The sequence below is a fragment of the Mus musculus genome, chromosome 2, assembly GCF_000001635.26.
Source record: "Mus musculus strain C57BL/6J chromosome 2, GRCm38.p6 C57BL/6J".
Lineage (NCBI taxonomy): Eukaryota > Metazoa > Chordata > Mammalia > Rodentia > Muridae > Mus > Mus musculus.
Genome location: NC_000068.7, coordinates 73,741,295 through 73,758,764, shown reverse-complemented (window position 1 = coordinate 73,758,764; position 17,470 = coordinate 73,741,295). Strand labels below are relative to the sequence as shown.

General features: G+C 42.9%; 1 protein-coding gene across 11 annotated transcripts in view; it reads left to right on the top strand.

Moving 5' to 3' along the window:
* Positions 1-17,470, top strand: part of Chn1 (chimerin 1) — a 164,708-nt gene that overhangs the window by 16,603 nt on the left and 130,635 nt on the right. The window contains exon 2 of one of the 11 annotated variants that reach the window (XM_030246537.1): positions 16,473-16,588. The exons of the other annotated variants lie outside the window; for them this stretch is intronic. The gene's annotated coding sequence lies outside the window, so the exon portion shown is untranslated. The remainder of the gene's footprint in view (positions 1-16,472; positions 16,589-17,470) is intronic. 11 annotated transcript variants of the gene reach the window in all.

Below are 17,470 nucleotides of genomic sequence, written 5' to 3'. Positions count from 1 at the left end.
GGCTATGCTGGACTGGCAAGAACCATAAGTAATGAGAAGGCCTTTCTGAGAGCCTAGGGCAGTGGGTCTCAACCTTCCGAATGCTGAGATCCTTTAATACAGTTCTTCAATCGTAAAAATATTTCCATTGCTACTTCACAACTGTACTTTTGCTATTGTCATGAATATAAATATCTGTTTCTGGTGGTCTTAGGTGATCCCGTGAAAGGGTTGTTAACACCGAAGGGTTGAAAACCTCTGGCTTAGAGGAACCTTTCTAAAGTTTGAAGAGTACAGGCTATCCTTATATTGTGCTGTTGTGCAGCTGGAAGTGTTGTCAGTGGCCAGCATTCAGTAGCCTCTTCTCAGTTACCTGTTGATTTCTCTGCACTATTTGATCTTTCTCCGTTGCTGCTTTTGCTCTTCTCTTCCCTTGACTGTTCTCCCTGCTGCAGGTGTATATGGTGCTCCTTAAGAGCTGCCCCTCCCATCTGCCTTGGAAGAATATGGCTCTCAGCAGGAGCAGTGTGAATGAGTCCCTGCTCTTAGCACTGTCTTCCTGGATGCTTCTAGTTTGTCTGTAAACATTTAGGTGGTGTGTTCTATCCCCAGAGCTTAGTGTTTATTCTTTTGTTCTCCCTACCTCTGATCCCAGGCATTTGCTAACTCTTGGTAGAGAGTGTTTGCCCTTAAAGCTTCTCAACCTGTGAGTTGTGACCCCTTTTGGGGAGGGGCGTCCAACAATCCTTTCATAGGGGTCGAATATCAAATATCCTGCAAATCAGATATTTACATATGGCAACATTTAAACTGAGCCATCTCCCTAGCCCTACCGATTATTCTCTATTTCCATTTATGGCTCTCCCCTTCCTTCCTCTCTCTACTCTGCTGCTTATCAAAAGTAGTCCCTAGGCCAGGCAGTGGTGGCACATGCCTTTAATCCCAGCACTCGGGAGGCAGAGACAGGTGGATCTCTGAGTTCGAGGCCAGCCTGGTCTATAGAGTGAGTTCCAGGACAGCCAGGGCTACACAGAGAACAAAACAACAAAAGCAAACAAACAAAAAAAGTAGTCTCTCTATCTTCTGAGTATTTTGTCACTTTACCTCTGAGCCTATGGCATTTGGTAGTACACTGATTCCTAGTAGTTTAGTACCTTGTCATTGTCCTACCTCTCTCTCTCTCTCTCTTTCTCTCTTTCTCTCTTTCTCTCTTTCTCTCTCTCTCTCTCTCTCTCTCTCTCTCTTTCTTTCTTTCTTTCTTTCTTTCTTTCTTTCTTTCTTTCCTTCCTTCCTCTTTCCCTCTCTCCCTCTCCCTCTCCCTCTCTCCCTGTCCCTGTCCCCGTCCCCCTCCCCCTCCCCCTCCCCTCCCCCTCCCTCTCCCTCTTTCTTAAGTGTAGATCCTTCTAGGAAAGCTTCCTTCTTTGGTCCTTACTGTGTTTAAACTGGGCACAGTGCTTCACACAGTACAGTGCTCAAAAAAGTGCTTGTTGAGAAACCAAGTAACTTGTAAAACATGGGAACACTTTTTTCTTTTTAAAGTGAAATACTTTTTTTCTTTTTTAATGTATATATGTGTGTGTACACACATGATGGTGCATGTGTGGAAGTCAGAGAACAGCTAATAGAAATTATTTATTTTATTCCAACATGTAGTTTTTGGGGATTGAACTCAGGTCATAAGGCTTGGTGGCAGCCACATTTATAAGGTGAGCTGGCTTGGTTGCCCACAGCAATACATTCTTGTAGTTTGTGTTCAGGCTTAAACATTCATGTTTTGTTGATTTTTATTTTATTTTTTTTTAACTCTCCTTTGAGTTCTTCCTCCCCACTTCACATCCTCCCTCCATCCCATCCACTCCGTCCTATGGAAATCAAACAGCCCTGGCATATCCAGTTGCCATAGGACTGGGCACATCCTCTTTTATTGAGGGTAGATGAGGCAGCCCAGTAGGAGGAAAGGATCCAAAGGCAGGCAACAGTCAGAGACAGCCCTGCTCCTGCTGTTAGGAGTCTCACATGAAGACTAAGCTGCACAACTATAACATGCTCAGAGGGCCTAGCTCGGTCCCATGCAGGCTCCCTGCTTGGTGGTTCAGTCTCCATGAGATCCTATGGACCTGGGTTAGTTGATCCTGTAGGTTTTCTTGTGTTCTTGATCCCTCTGGCTCCTACAATCCTTCCTCTCCCTCTTCTGCAAGATTCACCAAACTCCACCTATTGTTTGGCTGTGGGTCTCTGCATCTGTTTCCATCAGTAGCTAGGTGAAGCTTCTCTGATGACAGTTATGCTAGGCTCCTGTCTGCGAGTATAGCAGAATAGCATGAATAGTGTAAGGGGTGGACTTTCATAGCTTGGGTCTCAAGCTGGACCAATTATTGGTTGGCCATTCCCTCAATTTCTGTTCCATCTTTACCCCAGCACATCCTGTAGGTCTAAGGTTTTGTGGCTGGTTTGGTGTCCTAATTCCTCCATTGGAAGTCTTGCCTGGTTATAGGAGATGGCCATCATTTTGTAATTTTAACTGAGTTAGCAATAGTCTGTAGCTCAGAATGCTTCTTACATATATTTTTGAGGTTGACCAGTTATTTTCAGTCTTTAACAGGAAGATACACATACATTTTTTCAATTTTGTGGCCTGTAAAGGGCAAATCTCTCTTACTATGAGATTGTCGATGGTTGCTTTTGTCAGCACAGTTGTCCAAGTTGATGGTGAAGTGATGATTGGGTCGACACTGTTGTATCCCGTAACAACCTCTTTAGACTGAAAGCGGGAGGCAGAGATCAGTATCTGCACACAGGACTTGGTCATCCAGGCCGATTAGCTGTTGCTGTGTGTCTAATGTTAAACTGGAAACAAGACCTTCTTCAGGAGAGACCTTTCTGCATGGGAGAGAAATTGGGGAAGCTTCATGTGTTTTAGTTCTCAGTTCCTTCAGCACTTTGCAGGCTGTCCACAGAGTGGTGGTGTCTGGGGAGGGGCATCCTCACTAAGTCTCCCTTTCAGACCTGGTGGGTTGCCATGTTCAGAGGGCATTCACAGACTTGTCCTTGACTTAGAAAGTGGACTGTCAGTGTGTTTGTTTTGTTTTTCTTTCTGTTTTTACTTTGATAGAGTCCCACTATCCATGCTAATCCTTAAACTATATGTAGTCCAGGCTAGACCAGAATTTAAAACCCTCCTGCTTCTGTCTCCTGAGTACTACATTTACAACTGTACCATTGTGCCCAGCTCCCCAAGTGTTTTCAGGAGAAAACAGTAAACAGTGGAGCACAAAGCTCACACAACTGTTTTCCAAGATATGCTAGAAGAGTTAAGCTGTGGTCCCTAAAGAAAGTCTATCTAGTAATTAGGCATGGTGGTCCACATCTATAATTCTGGCACTTGGGATGTAGAAGTACTGTGTTCTGGAGTTCAGAGTCTTGCTCAGCTGCACAGGGAGTTCAAGGCCAGCAAATATCCCAGGATACCATGTGAAAAAGTGGAGGGGAAGGGGAAGGTGGAAAGGCACTCAGTGGCTTACAGACGTTTCATGTACTACTTACAACATTTTGATTCATGGTGAAACTATTGATGAAATTGCCATTGCTACTCTCTATATTGTGTTGGTGCTGTTAACTGTTTGGTAGTTTGATGGCGTTTGTTAACTCCTTAGGGTTCCAGAGATGCTCATGGTATATGTGTACAGCCTGTATAGTTAAAGAAGAGAGTCTTTTCCCAGCACTTGGGAGGCAGAGGAAGGCAGAGACCAGCCTGATCTACAAAGAGAGTTTCAGGACAGCCAGGGCTACACAAACAGAGGAAGGAGAAGAAAATAGAAGAGGAGGAAGAGAATCTTTAAAAAACAAAATTAGTAATTTTTTTCATTCTTACACGCGTTCTCACGACCGGCCAGGAAAGACACAACAAACCAGAATCTTCTGCGGCAAAACTTTATTGCTTACATCTTCAGGAGCAAGAGTGCAAAACTCAAACCCAAAAAACGAAAGCGAAACCCCGTCCCTATTTAGGAGAGTTATCCTTCGCCTAGGACGTATCACTCCCTGATTGGCTGCAGCCCATGGCCGAGTTGTAGTCACGGGGAAGGCAGAGTACATGGGGTGGAGAAATACCCTTGGCACATGCGCAGATTATTTGTTTACCACTTAGAACACAGCTGTCAGCGCCATCTTGTGACGGCGAATGTGGGGGCGGCTTCCCACAGTTCCCCCTTTTCTATTAATAAGAGCAATAGGCCACCCATATTAATGAGAGTGGAGATAGAGGTCAAATCCCCAGTGTGCAGGTAAAGGAGCCATGTACAGGATTAGCTCTTAGGCTCACAGGCTTTTACCCAGAGCAACCCTGACCTGCTCCCGTGTCGTTTTACCTGGAGAGAAGGACACTTGGACACTCAACCTTCTTGAAAGATGACATGTCTCCCTAGAATAGGCTCATATATGCCGCAGAGCCCTTCTACTGCAGTGCTTAGCCGTGCAACTCTCTCGGGCTGCTGAAGCACACTCACTCTATCCCGTGCAATGAGACTAGCCTCGTGGTGTGCAAGAGCTGAGTGGCCAGCGACCTATTACTTAAGCATAGATAACCATAAATCAGGGGAAACACCATGTTCTAGAGCTGCAAGCGCCTGGGCAATAACCACCTTGTCTCTCCTAGTTTGGGCCTTAAGCTTACAGACCAACCAGAGAAGCAACACTAATCCACAGCAAAGTGTATCTCCAAATAATATCAATCCCACCCATTCTTTAAAGAAGGAAAATGCTGAGGAGATCCAATTGGGTAATCCTTTGGTCAGGGACAGGTCCAAGCGCGTGGAGTTGACCTGAAGTCTCAATTCCCGAAGGATCTGTTCAAATTCAGCCGTCCAATTCTGTAACATATACTGAGAAAGACTTTTTGACAAATTAGCTGCCCTAGTAAATTTCTCATACTGAATGGAAGTAACACACAATCCCGGAAACTTTTGTTCACATCCCAGCTGAGCTATTTGCCATAATACATCTAGTTGTTTCTGGACAAGATCTATGAGTTGATTAACCAGCATGAGACCACCCTGTATCATGACATTAGCTGAGGCCTGTTTATCTATGACTGTAGTCACTGAGGCTGACAAAGTGTTAATGGTGTCAGTCGTCTGGACCTGTCCAGACAGAGCCAAGGCTGTCTGAATCAAGGCCAAACCCAGTTCCTAGTTAGTGGTAAAAAAGGCAGGGGAATACTTGAGCATTATACATCACCGGCATTGGGAGTGGAAATGTCGACATTATCCCCCAACGCTGCTCTCTCTTTATTATTGACGCCCTGGACATCACCAAGACGAGGGACATCAGTATTCCCTTGGTCAGTCTGGATTTTTCGGGTGAGTCTTTCTGGTATCCAAAATGGGTTGTCTTCATTCTGTGGGAAAACACAAATAGCTCCCCTGGATCTTATCAAAATAGGATCCGGGCCATACCATTTATTATCAAGGACATTTTTCCATTTAACCATCTCATTGGGCCTATCTGGCTCTGAACAATGACGTTCAGCCGCAGTATGGCCATGAGCATCAATATTTAAAAAATTGAGTGTAAAGAGTGCCATAGACACAGACACTCTTGGTACTCGGGGTAAAGCCTCCTCGATTCCCCTCTTCTGTTTTAATAGATAGGATTTGAGGGTGCGATGCGCACGCTCAACAATACCCTGTCCTTGAGGGTTGTATGGAAGTCCAGTCAGGTGGGTCACGTCCATCTGACGGCAGAACTGCTGGAATTTTTGAGATGTATAAGCTGGTCCATTATCAGTCTTAAGGAGTTTGGGTTTCCCCCAAGCACTCCATGCCTCAAGGCAATGTTGAATCACGTGTGAGGCTTTTTCTCCGGTTAACGGAGAAGCAAACATGATGCCAGAACATGTGTCAATGGACACATGGAGATATTGAAGTTTTCCAAAGGAAGAAACATGTGTAACATCCATTTGCCAGACCTGTAGAGGTCGAATACCGCGTGGGTTAATTCCCACATGAGGAACTGGCAAGAACTCACAGCAGCTTTGACATTGAGTAACAATGTCACGGGCTTCTTTTCTTGTCAAGGAGAAACGACTGCGTAATGTTTCAGCCGTCACATGAAAATTGTTATGAAAATTTCTTGCAGCCTCTACCGGGGATGATAGGGCAGCAGCCACCACTTTAGTGGCCTTATCTGCCAAATCATTTCCCAGAGCCATGGGGCCAGGTAGGCCTGAATGGGCTCTAACATGAGTAATATAAACAGGAAATCTTCTAGATAACAAAACTAATTGTATCTGCTGAAAAATATTGGCAACTCTACTGGAAGGCTTAATCACTCCAGCCACTTCTAAAAGATTTACTGCATTAACCACATAACAGGAATCTGACACAATATTAAGGGGTTCTAAAAAGGTTTTTAAAACTTCTAAAACCACTAAACATTCTACCACTTGAGGTGAATTTTCATTATATTGTTTGGATACCACTTTACCATTAGCCACATAGGCACCTATGCCAGTTTTTGATCCATCAGTATATACCACAATCCCATTTTTAAGTGGGTTTCTTACTGTTATTTGTGGAAACACAACAGATTGATTTTGGGCAAACTGTAAAATTGGATGTTTTGGATAATGGTTATCTATTTGTCCTGAAAAGGAGGTAACTAAAACTGCCCAATCATTAGATGTGGCTGCCAAGGTTTGAACCTGTGCAGCGGTATAAGGTACAATTAAAAGATATGGACTTCGCCCAAAGTGGGTGATTGCTGCTTTTAGGCCTTTAAGGGCAAGCTGTGCAATTGCATCAGGATACCAATCTATTATTTTAGCTGGGGATACGTTTGGATGGATCCACAACAATGGCCCATTCTGCCACAAAACTGCGGTTGGCAATTGTGCTGTCTTAAGGACACACAAACTGAAAGGCTGCGAATCCTCAATACGTTGTAATTGTGCATTCTGTAAGGCATTTTCCACTTTTTGTAAGGCCTGGTTAGCAGCTAGAGTAAGAGCCCTAGGGGAGGAGATATGAGGATCTCCTTCTAAAATACCAAACAAAGGCCTTAACTCAGCGGAAGGAATCTTTAAAAAAGGTCTGAGCCAATTAATATCTCCCAACAGCTTTTGAAAATCATTTAAGGTATGGAGGTGATCTCTTCTTATCTCTACCTTTTGGGGCACAATCTTATCTGGGAACACCACAGAGCCCAAGAATTGTCCTGTATCAGAAATTTGGACCTTTTCTGTGGCTATCTGTAAACCCCACTGACTTAAAGTTTTAAGTAGAAAAGGATATGCCTTTTGTAGCATGGTAAGGTTTTTATGGCACAGGAGGATGTCATCCATGTAAAGGAGCAAAATTAAAGAGGGGAATTGTTCCCTCACTGGCAAAAGAGCTTCTTGCACATAAAGTTGGCACATTGTAGGACTATTGGACATTCCCTGTGGTAAGACCTTCCATTGATACCTCTTATCAGGTTCCGTGTGATTAATAGAGGGGATGGTAAAGGCAAATCTGGGCCTATCCCTTGGACACAAAGGTATAGAAAAGAAACAATCTTTAATATCTATAATAATTAAATTCCAGCCACGGGGTAAGGCGGAAAGTACAGGGAGACCCCTCTGTACCGGGCCAAATAAGTTCATTTGCTCATTAATGGCTCTGAGGTCATGGAGCAGTCTCCACTTTCCTGACTTTTTCTTAATTACAAAAATTGGAGTATTCCAAGGTGAGGTAGATGGTTCAATATGGCCTAGTTTTAATTGTTCCTCTACCAGTTGAATCACAGCTTCCAGTTTTTCAGAGGATAGGGGCCATTGAGGAACCCACACTGGATCCCCTGTTTTCCATGGTATGGGTCGTGCTGCCCCAATGGCCCTTAAGGAAAACCCAGACCCTGTCTGTCTTGGTTTCCATTAGGTGAGATGGGCTCTATCCTTCCCTGTTCTTGATGTCCTAACCCTTTTCCTTCTTTATAACCCATCTTTGCCATGATATTTTTTGCTTTAGCTGAATACCCTCTCGATGGGGCGTTTTCATTGGACAAAATAAGGCCCAAATGCTGCATAATATCCCTTCCCCAGAGGTTAACCGGGAGTGGGAGCACATAAGGTATGAATTTCCCTTGCTGCCCTTCAGAGGATTCCCACGTCAAGGCAATGGAGCTTATAGTGGGACATGATTGATAACCTAGGCCCTGTAATGAATGAGATGACTCTGTGGTGGGCCATGCTTTGGGCCACCAATGTGTAGAAATTATACTTTTATCTGCTCCGGTATCAAGGATGCCTTCAAACTCTTTTCCGTTGATCTTAAGGCGGAGCTTAGGTCTATCATTCAAAGATACAACCAAATAGGCAGAATCATTTCCTGAGGAGCCCATTTTCTTTCTCTCAGGTCCTGCAAATTTCTCCCTGGTATTATCAGGGAGGAGCAGTAGCTGAGCTATCCTATCTCCTTTACTAATAGAAAAAACGCCCTTAGGGCTTGAGCACAGGACCTGTATTTCAGGGGAATGTTGACAATCCATAACTCCAGGGTGGACTACTAAGCCCTGCAAGGTGAGTGAACCCCGGCCGAGAATAAGGCCCATGGTTCCCGGGGGCAAGGATGGTATAGGCTCCACTGGCACCGGCTGAATACTCATTTGAGGCATTAATAGGAAGTCGGAGGCGGCACGCAGGTCCACCCTTGTGGGTCTTCCTGGGTCGCCTCTCTGACTGCTTCCTGGGTCCTGACAAACCGGTTCCCATATCTTTGAGGGCCCTGGGACCGAGGGCCCGATGACCCGTTTTTTGGCACATCAGCTGATTGACTATCAGGCAGGGGAAGGAGTCTGCCATTTATATCCCTCACAGAGCGACACTGGTCGGCTCTATGATAACCCTTGCCACACTTAGAGCAAAGAGTGAGAGTCCCCCCCTGTTTATCTGGAGCTCTGCAATCTTTCTTAAGATGCCCAGGCTTTCCGCAGTTAAAACATGTCCTCTGATCATTTCTGCCCATGGAGCGGTTTTGGGATTGAAGGATGGCAGCCGCTAAACCTGCATTGGTGAGAGGTCCTCCAAGCTCTCGACAAACCCTGAGCCAGTCTTGTAAGCCTTTGTTCTTTCTTGGGGCTATGGCCGCTCGGCACTCCTTTGTGGCTTGCTCATAAATGAGCTGTTCTACCAGAGGTGCGGCTTGCTCTGAATCTCCAAAAATACGCTCTGCTGCCTCTGTCATTCTGGCCACAAAATCTGAGAATGACTCCTGAGGTCCCTGGACGATCTTTGTTAGTTGTCCAGTGGCTTCACCTGCTCGGGAGAGCGCCTTCCAGGCCCTAATAGCCGTGGAGGAAATTTGGGCATAAGCTCCCCAATGGTAGTTTGTCTGATCAGCAGAATAAGCTCCCTGACCCGTTAACAAGTCAAAAGTCCAATCTCTCTGCTCTGGAGTCAAAGCAGCTGCGTTTGCTCGGGCCTGCGCTTGTGCAGCCTCATGCCAAAGAGCTCTCCATTCCATATATTTGCCCATACTAGGGAGAGCGGCTTTTACAATCGTTTGCCAGTCGGCAGGAGTTAGTGCCATGCCGGCAAGCCTGTCTAACTGCACCAAGGTAAAATTAGCATTGGTTCCATATTTACGGACCGACTCGGCAAGCTCTTTAATCTGCACATATTCTACCGGAGCGTGGACACGCCCACCCTCGGCTCCTTCAAAGACCGGAAATGCCTGTTGTATTTTCCTTTGTTCCTCTCTGGGAATGAATGAGTCTGCGCATTGCCTCTCTGCGCATTGTCTCTCTGCGCATTGTCTCTCTGCGCAGGGCTGACGCACTACGCAGGGTGGGGGCTCCGCATAGGGCGGAAGTGCACCTTGAAGCCGACTGCCCGGAGGCCAAGCAGTAAACTGGCTTTCGCCAGCCGCTTTTGGCTTTTTTCTTGACCAATTAGCTCGCATTTTATCTGGCTGGCACTTTTCTCTCTCATAGCGAGCTGCTTCTTCCTCCCAGTCTGTTTCTTCAGAGGAGAATTCGTCATCTGATTCAGAGCTACTAAGAGCTGGCTTCTCTAATTGATCTTTTTTCTTTTCTTTTTTCTTTTCCTTCCTTCTAATCTCTCCCCAGGTATTCTTACCTGACCTTAACTTTTCCTCGGGTTCAAGACCCTTGGAAAGGCCTGTATACTTATTCTGTGTACCATATTTCCTCTTTGCTCCTATTCTCTCTCCCCGCTTTACTTCTGATAGACTGCCCTGAACTTCATCCAGAATTTTCAGCCCTGCCTTAACCACTTGATAACATGTGAAAAGGAACAAAAAGGCTTCTAACACTAGAAAAAGTTCAAGGTCAAACATACCTTGTAAAGCTATTTCCCACTTTACTTCTGATAGACTGTCTTGAATTTCGTTAGAAAGTTCAAGACCAGACTTACCTTGTAAAGCTATACTTACAGGTACCCTGTTCCCCAGCTGAAGAGTTCTGAATTCACGCAGTTGAATCCTTCTCAACAGTCTGTTTTACGGGAACCTTTATGACCGTGACCCGCAGTTCTGGTTCCGGAATGAGGAATCTTCCTTGCGCCGGTGATGGTTAACTCCCGTCCCGAGTTTTCTTGTCCCGGGTTTTTTCTTCCCGGATTTTCTCGTCCCGGATTTTCTCGTCCCGGGTTCTCGGCACCAACTCTTACACGTGTTCTCACGACCGGCCAGGAAAGACACAACAAACCAGAATCTTCTGCGGCAAAACTTTATTGCTTACATCTTCAGGAGCAAGAGTGCAAAACTCAAACCCAAAAAACGAAAGCGAAACCCCGTCCCTATTTAGGAGAGTTATCCTTCGCCTAGGACGTATCACTCCCTGATTGGCTGCAGCCCATGGCCGAGTTGTAGTCACGGGGAAGGCAGAGTACATGGGGTGGAGAAATACCCTTGGCACATGCGCAGATTATTTGTTTACCACTTAGAACACAGCTGTCAGTGCCATCTTGTTACGGCGAATGTGGGGGCGGCTTCCCACATTTCATTGTGGTGTTTAAAAGTAAATCCTGGACTTTGAAGTTATATTCTTTGATAAAAACCAGATCCTCTAGTCTTGTCACTTTATTCTTTCAATTGAAGTCATAAGGATACATTACCTCCAACAGACAAGAAAAAGGAGCAAGATGGACCAAAGGTAGGATAATAAAAAGGAGGATGCAGGCATTGTTAGTATAGGGAGGCCTGGCATCCTGACTTCCAGAGAGATGGAGGTGGTAATCTAGAGGGCCCTGCTCCTCCTGCTGCTTTCCTAGGTCTGTCCAGACAGGGGAGCTCCGAGCTCTTGCTCTCTCTAGTCTCCATTTCCACCCCTACCTCCCCATCACCACACATGCACACACAAATGATCTAGCTTCTAGAGGGGTTGGTGAGAAAGCAGTGTACAGACTCAGTCTCCAGACCTTGTTTCTTTGAGGTGTGGCCACATACACACTTCATGTGTGACATCATCTTCTAATCAAGACACAGGCATTTGAAATCTTCCTACATTTTAAATAATTTTTAATTAAAAATAATAAGATTTTTAGCAGATAACATCTAGCATTTTTTAATTTTATAATAAGCTGTTTCCATTATCAGGTTGGGAAGGAAATGAATGCATTTTCAGTGAGTTAATATTAGATAACAGAAAGAGATATGCCCTAAAATTTTCATCTTAGTTTTCTCATATACTTAAGAATACATTGAGCTCCAGGGATCCTGCCTTTATAGTTCTGGTGTGCAGACATGTGAGACTGTGCCTGTCTTTTTATGTGGTTGTCACCTATCTGAACTTAGGTATTCATGCTTGGGGGGCAGGCACTTGACCAATTGCCATCTCCCTACCCTGCTATCTGTAGCTGACATCTTTTACATGACAAGAAACAGTTATTATTGGGGTGGTGTTAGTGATCAAACCTAGGCCCTTGTTAGACAAGGTCCACGTTTCAAAAGTTAACACAGGCTGAGGTAATGTAATATTGCTGCATGGTCTTCAAATTAAAAGATTGTTTGCAGTGGGTGGGCTTCATTCACTGTTGTGAGAAAATGGAGCTGTTTTTTGAATTAAAGACAAGGATCTGGTATGTCTATTCTGCTCTAGTCTGATGTGTGTGTGTGTGTGTGTGTGTGTGTGTGTGTGTGTGTGTGTGTGTGTGGCGTTGATATACTGTATAGCATCTTTTTTATAGAGCCTCATGACTCTAGCAAGCACATTACATTGCCACTGAACTTGGACCTCAGATCACCTGAATTATTAAATCATTAACTTCTGCTTATGAGACATGCACAAAGGTTATGAACTTATGAATGCATCCTCATTAATTCCACTGTATTTTAGAGTCTTGATAACTTCTTTTGGTTTGGGTTTTGTGAAAGGCCCTTCCCCATTTTACTATTAGTTTGTTTGTTTATTTATTGAGACATAGTGTTCTATAGCTTTGTTTAATATATCATAAAAACTGGGAGAATTATTCTAACTTCTCCACCAACTAGATGCCTTTTAAACTCCCTTTGCTGTATGGCAGTCTCAACCTGCATTATCCAGCCCAGCTCCTGCAGGTAAGAGCCAGATGTTGTGATGTGATGAGAAATAGTCCAGGTTCTCAGAAGGATCTTAGTCAAAGTTCACAGTGTGCTGGGTGTGCGAGAGCATAGCTGTGATCCCAGCAGCTGGGCTGCTGACACTGAGGCAGGCAGATTGGTAGGAGTCTGAGGCCAGCCTGGGCTACATAAGTTCCAGGGTAGCTTGGGATGGAGTGAGACTCTACCTTAACTCCCTACTCACATGAATACTGTTTATTGTAGTCGTTGACATAAGGTCCTGGCAGAATTACTCTTTTGATTTAAGTTACAGTAAGTTTGTTTATTTGGAATCTTGTAAACATTTGTAATGATTGGCTCTGAAACTCAGAACAGTTTCTAGTATGCCCACAAGGTGGCACTTGCCACCCTGCATCCTCTTTCCCTTCAGTTTAAGGAGATTCAATTCAACAAAATGTACGAAGTTTGAGTCTTAAATTTAGTACTTGGAAAAGTGTTCACTTTTAAGAGGAGCTGGTTCCTCTGTTGAAGATGTTAAGGTTATTTTGAAAACCATAGACTAGAAAGGGGTGCTTCTGATCATTGTATTTGCCCTTTAAGTACCTTAAAAAGAAAATAGAGGCTTATTTTTTCTACCTATGTAATGTATATAACCTATTATGAAATGGAAGATATTTACAAACATATACATATCACATGCACAGTACTATTGGAATACATAATATTCTAGAGCCACTCAAAATTTGATATATCAATAATAGTCCTTCCTATAATGATGTCTCCATAGGTGCCACACTGCCAGTGTCATTTCTTTATGGAAAGGCATCCTCCTCCTATTCATGACAGTGTCTTCAGTTGACCTAGTACAGTGGAGGATCCAGAGCACAAGTCTATAGATAGCAACCTTGTGGACCACAGAGTAAACAGGACTGGCCAAAAATGGATCTGGATGGACAGACTTGAACGGCCATTAATGATCCACATACATTTCATATAAACCGTTTTTTATCTCTTCCATACTGTTTTTATTTTAACTTTTCCTTTATAAAATGGAGAACACGAAGTACTCTAGCCACTGTATATTATAATTTATTGATACTTCTGGTAGAATCCTGTGTTATATGGTTGGTACCACAAATAAAAATGCTTTATTGTAAGAAAGCATGGGAAATGAAAATAGTCTAGTTCTAGATGTCTTAAAATAATGGCATTTATAAGGACACTGGCCACTAGCAATTGTTTCCAGGTAGTTGTGTTATTTTTATATTTAAAGGCAAGAAAATATGTATGGAATATGATATGGGATTTCTAGTTCTAGTTCTTATCATTCCTGATTTTAATTATGAATGAGATTTACTGAATGGGACAGTAATGAAGTCAGCAGGCATTACTGATTGCAATGAGTTACTTCAGGCTTCTTTTTACCCTGCCTATGGAATATTTAGTTGATGCTGTTTCACCTCTTTACTGTTTACATTAACGTTATTCTGTGTGGAGGGACTGATGCTGAGCTGATGTTGAGATTGGTAGAGAAATGAATGCAGTTGGCTGATCTGTAAAGTTCTACCAACAGTTTCATTGGGAGTAAGTAGCACTGTGTTCAAAGAGGCTGAAATGGGGAAGTACGCTTAATATATTGTGCTGCTGGACCATTGCTTCATGGGGACATTCTCAGTTCTCTTGGCCTCTTCATAAGGGAGTCAAGCTGCAAATGCAAGAGCATGGAGTAGGAGCGGTAAAAGGAACTGTTGTTGTTGTTGTTGTTGTTGCAGATTGAATCAGATTTTCCAATGTCTAAGTTTAAGCCCTTAACCAAATGCTTAGGAGGGTTGGAAAGTGCTCATTTCCCACCTTCTGGGAAGGCTTGTGAAGAAAGAGTTATACTGGAAGAAAGAGTTATACTGGAAGAAAGGATCAGAAAGCTTTCCTCTTAGAGCAATTGTTACGTGTGATTGTTACATGTCCTTGCTAAACTGGCTCTGACTGCGCTCTGTGGGCAGGCTACTAGAGCGGCCAGGCACTCCTTTGTTAGCTCGGCCTTTCCTGTGTCAAGGCTCAGTGTTCCTTTCAGACTAGTTACTGACATCCTGTCGTTTTGCACTAGATCTCCTTTTAAACTTGTAAAACATCTTTTTAAAATTTAATTTTTATTGACTTCATGTAAACATTGTGTTTCAGCATTTCATTTCTGAACTAGGAAGCAGAGAAATTATGGTCAGAAGAATGCAGTATGGGAACAGATGTGGGGTTGCTTGCCAGCATCCGGCCAGGGCTTGCTTACCCATTGCCATAGTTGACTAAGATGGTCATTTTTTTCATAAAGTGACTTGGCTATTTTTTCATTGATAAAATAAAAATTGTGCTTTCAATTGTATCTATTTCCAGTTTTTTATTTTTTTATTTTTTTTTCAGAGTCAAGGAAACTTCTAGGCTAAGGTTGTAAACTTTTTAACCATAAAAATTCCTTGTCTTTATTTTTTGTGTTTAGGTTTGTAGTCTGCATTTGAGAACAAGTGGATATTCAATAATATAGATGAAATATCTTTTTTGTGCATCTTTTTGACATTTGTGAAATATAAAACAGCTTTTTCTCTAACTGGGTTTTTTAGGTTGTGTTACAGTGTTTTGTTTCATACTCAGATACATTTTGTTCATGTCCTCTAATTTCTGATTATCATTATCTTAAAATTTTTGTATGGGGTCCCCTTAAATTCTGTGGCCTGTGGCAAAAACTGGCTGTGTTCCTTATACCCTCTTTTTGCTTGGTCCATTAGCTGTAAGAAGTCGTGTCTACCTACTTCTCAACATTAAAAAATAAATGCAGGCCTGGTGGTGGTGGCGCACGCCTTTGATCCCAGCACTTGGGAGGCAGAGGCAGGCGGATTTCTGAGTTCGAGGCCAACCTGGTCTACAGAGTGAGTTCCAGGACAGTCAGGGCTACAAAGAGAAACCCTGTCTTGAAGGAAAAAAAAAAAAGGCCAAAACTAAATAAATAAATAAAAATAAATGCAAACATACATACAGAAAAATAGTGTAAATTGCTTTTGAACAAAATGCACATAAAAGTTTAAAAGTAGGTTAAGGCTAGAATTGTAAGTTCTGGGTTATTTCTAAGTGAACACACCCTAGGTTGCTTCTGGAGAAAGCTCCTTGGCCCCTGATAAATATTCATTTCTTATAGAATATAAAAGCAATGGAAATATTTTTCCATTGCACTTAACTTCTCTGTGTTTGATATTGATTTGAACCTCATTTTTTTTTTTTTTTTCTCTGTAACCCTGGCTGTCCTAGAACTTACTCTGTAGACCAGACTGGCCTTGAACTCAGAGATCTGCCTGCCTTTACCTCTTGAGTCATATCATTCTTTTTCACTTTGCAGTGACAATGCTCTTTTGTTTTCCAGACGCTAGTAGCCTGGAGGGACCCTAACGATGTTACTGCAGTAAAGCATGCAGATAGTATTTTAGACCAAATGCTTCTTCGTAGCTGCCTGCAGAAGCCACTCAGTCTGCTTCTAGTATGTTGTTTATTAGGATGTTTTAGTTTGAACTTCAAATTAAGCAAAAGGATACTTAGATATTTAAGAATTGTCAATGATTTGCCTGTCTATTTTACTGGACCACATTTCAAGCATGAGTCCTATGGTAGAAATGTGAAAACAATGACTGCTTAAATAAAGATATCTTAGAAAGTTCTTTCAAGTATGTATTCTGTTGACATGTCTCTTCTTACTGATAGTTGGTAGGAATTCATTAACGTGTAGCTGTGTTCATGTAAAAGATCTCTTGTCCTGTTTATGAATCATATATTGCTTTATATGGTTTTAACTGATACCTATATTCGCATTATGTTTTGTGCTTGATTTTATGCATATATTTTATGTGTTGTATGTTTATTTTATACACACACATGTATTTGTTACATTCACTTTTGTCAGGCTTTTTGCTGTTTGTCATGCAGGAAATGCTTTGGAGCTGTTTGTTGCAGAGTGACAGGAAGGAGCTCTCCTCTGTCATACGTTTGACTCTGGCATCAGAAGTTCTGAGGACTGTATGGAAATCTTTCTACTGTCATCTGTGTGTATCTTCCTGAAAATTTCTTTAATATCAGCTATCTCAGGAAAAATAGTATTAACAGCAGCAGACATTCTTTGTCCTTGACTTGCCAAAAGTAAACTTATGACTTTTACTAGTAAGTGCTAGTACAGGCAGGTTTCCATAAGCCTGTATCCTATGTTGTCGATCACCACTGTCCTGCCAAAACTAGCCCCTCAGAGTGAGACAGGTCATTATAGTCTGCCTGTCAGAAATTTGTATTAGCCTGCCGGAAAACTCTTCCTTCCACCTAAGCTCCAAATGGGAAGTTCTCAGGTATCCTCCACTTTAAAAAAAAAATTGTTAAAAAATTTTAAGACAGAATCTCTAACCTAGGCTGGCTTTGAACTTGCTGTGTAGCTGAAAATGACATTGAACTTCGGATTCTCCTGAGTACTGGGATTATAGGTATGAGCCACTGTGATTCAGTTGATCAAGTCCAGGTCCTGGCTTGTGCTGCCCAAAGCCCTCTGCCAGCTGAGCTACGTTCCTGGTCTACCTTCCACCTTTGCCTTCTTTTCATTGTTTCACAAGTGCCCTGCAAGAGAGCCATGGTTGTCTGTGGGACCTATGACACTTAATAATTGCTTCATATTTCTTTGTGCTGTTTGTGATCTTGCAAAGGGTTGAGTCACTGCTGTTCTGCACACCATATGTTGAAGCATGGGCTGTGATTAGAAGGAGGTAGGAAGGTTGGGTGGCAGCCCACTTGACTGTGGAAAATAGCGGAGAGCACAGTCATTGTATTGAGCGTTCTGTTTTTCACCTTCACAGTTACTGCAGTAACTGCAGGTAGAAGATTGGAATCTGATGAACATAGAGATTCAAGGCAAAATAATGTTAGGGTGATCTGGATGTGAGTGA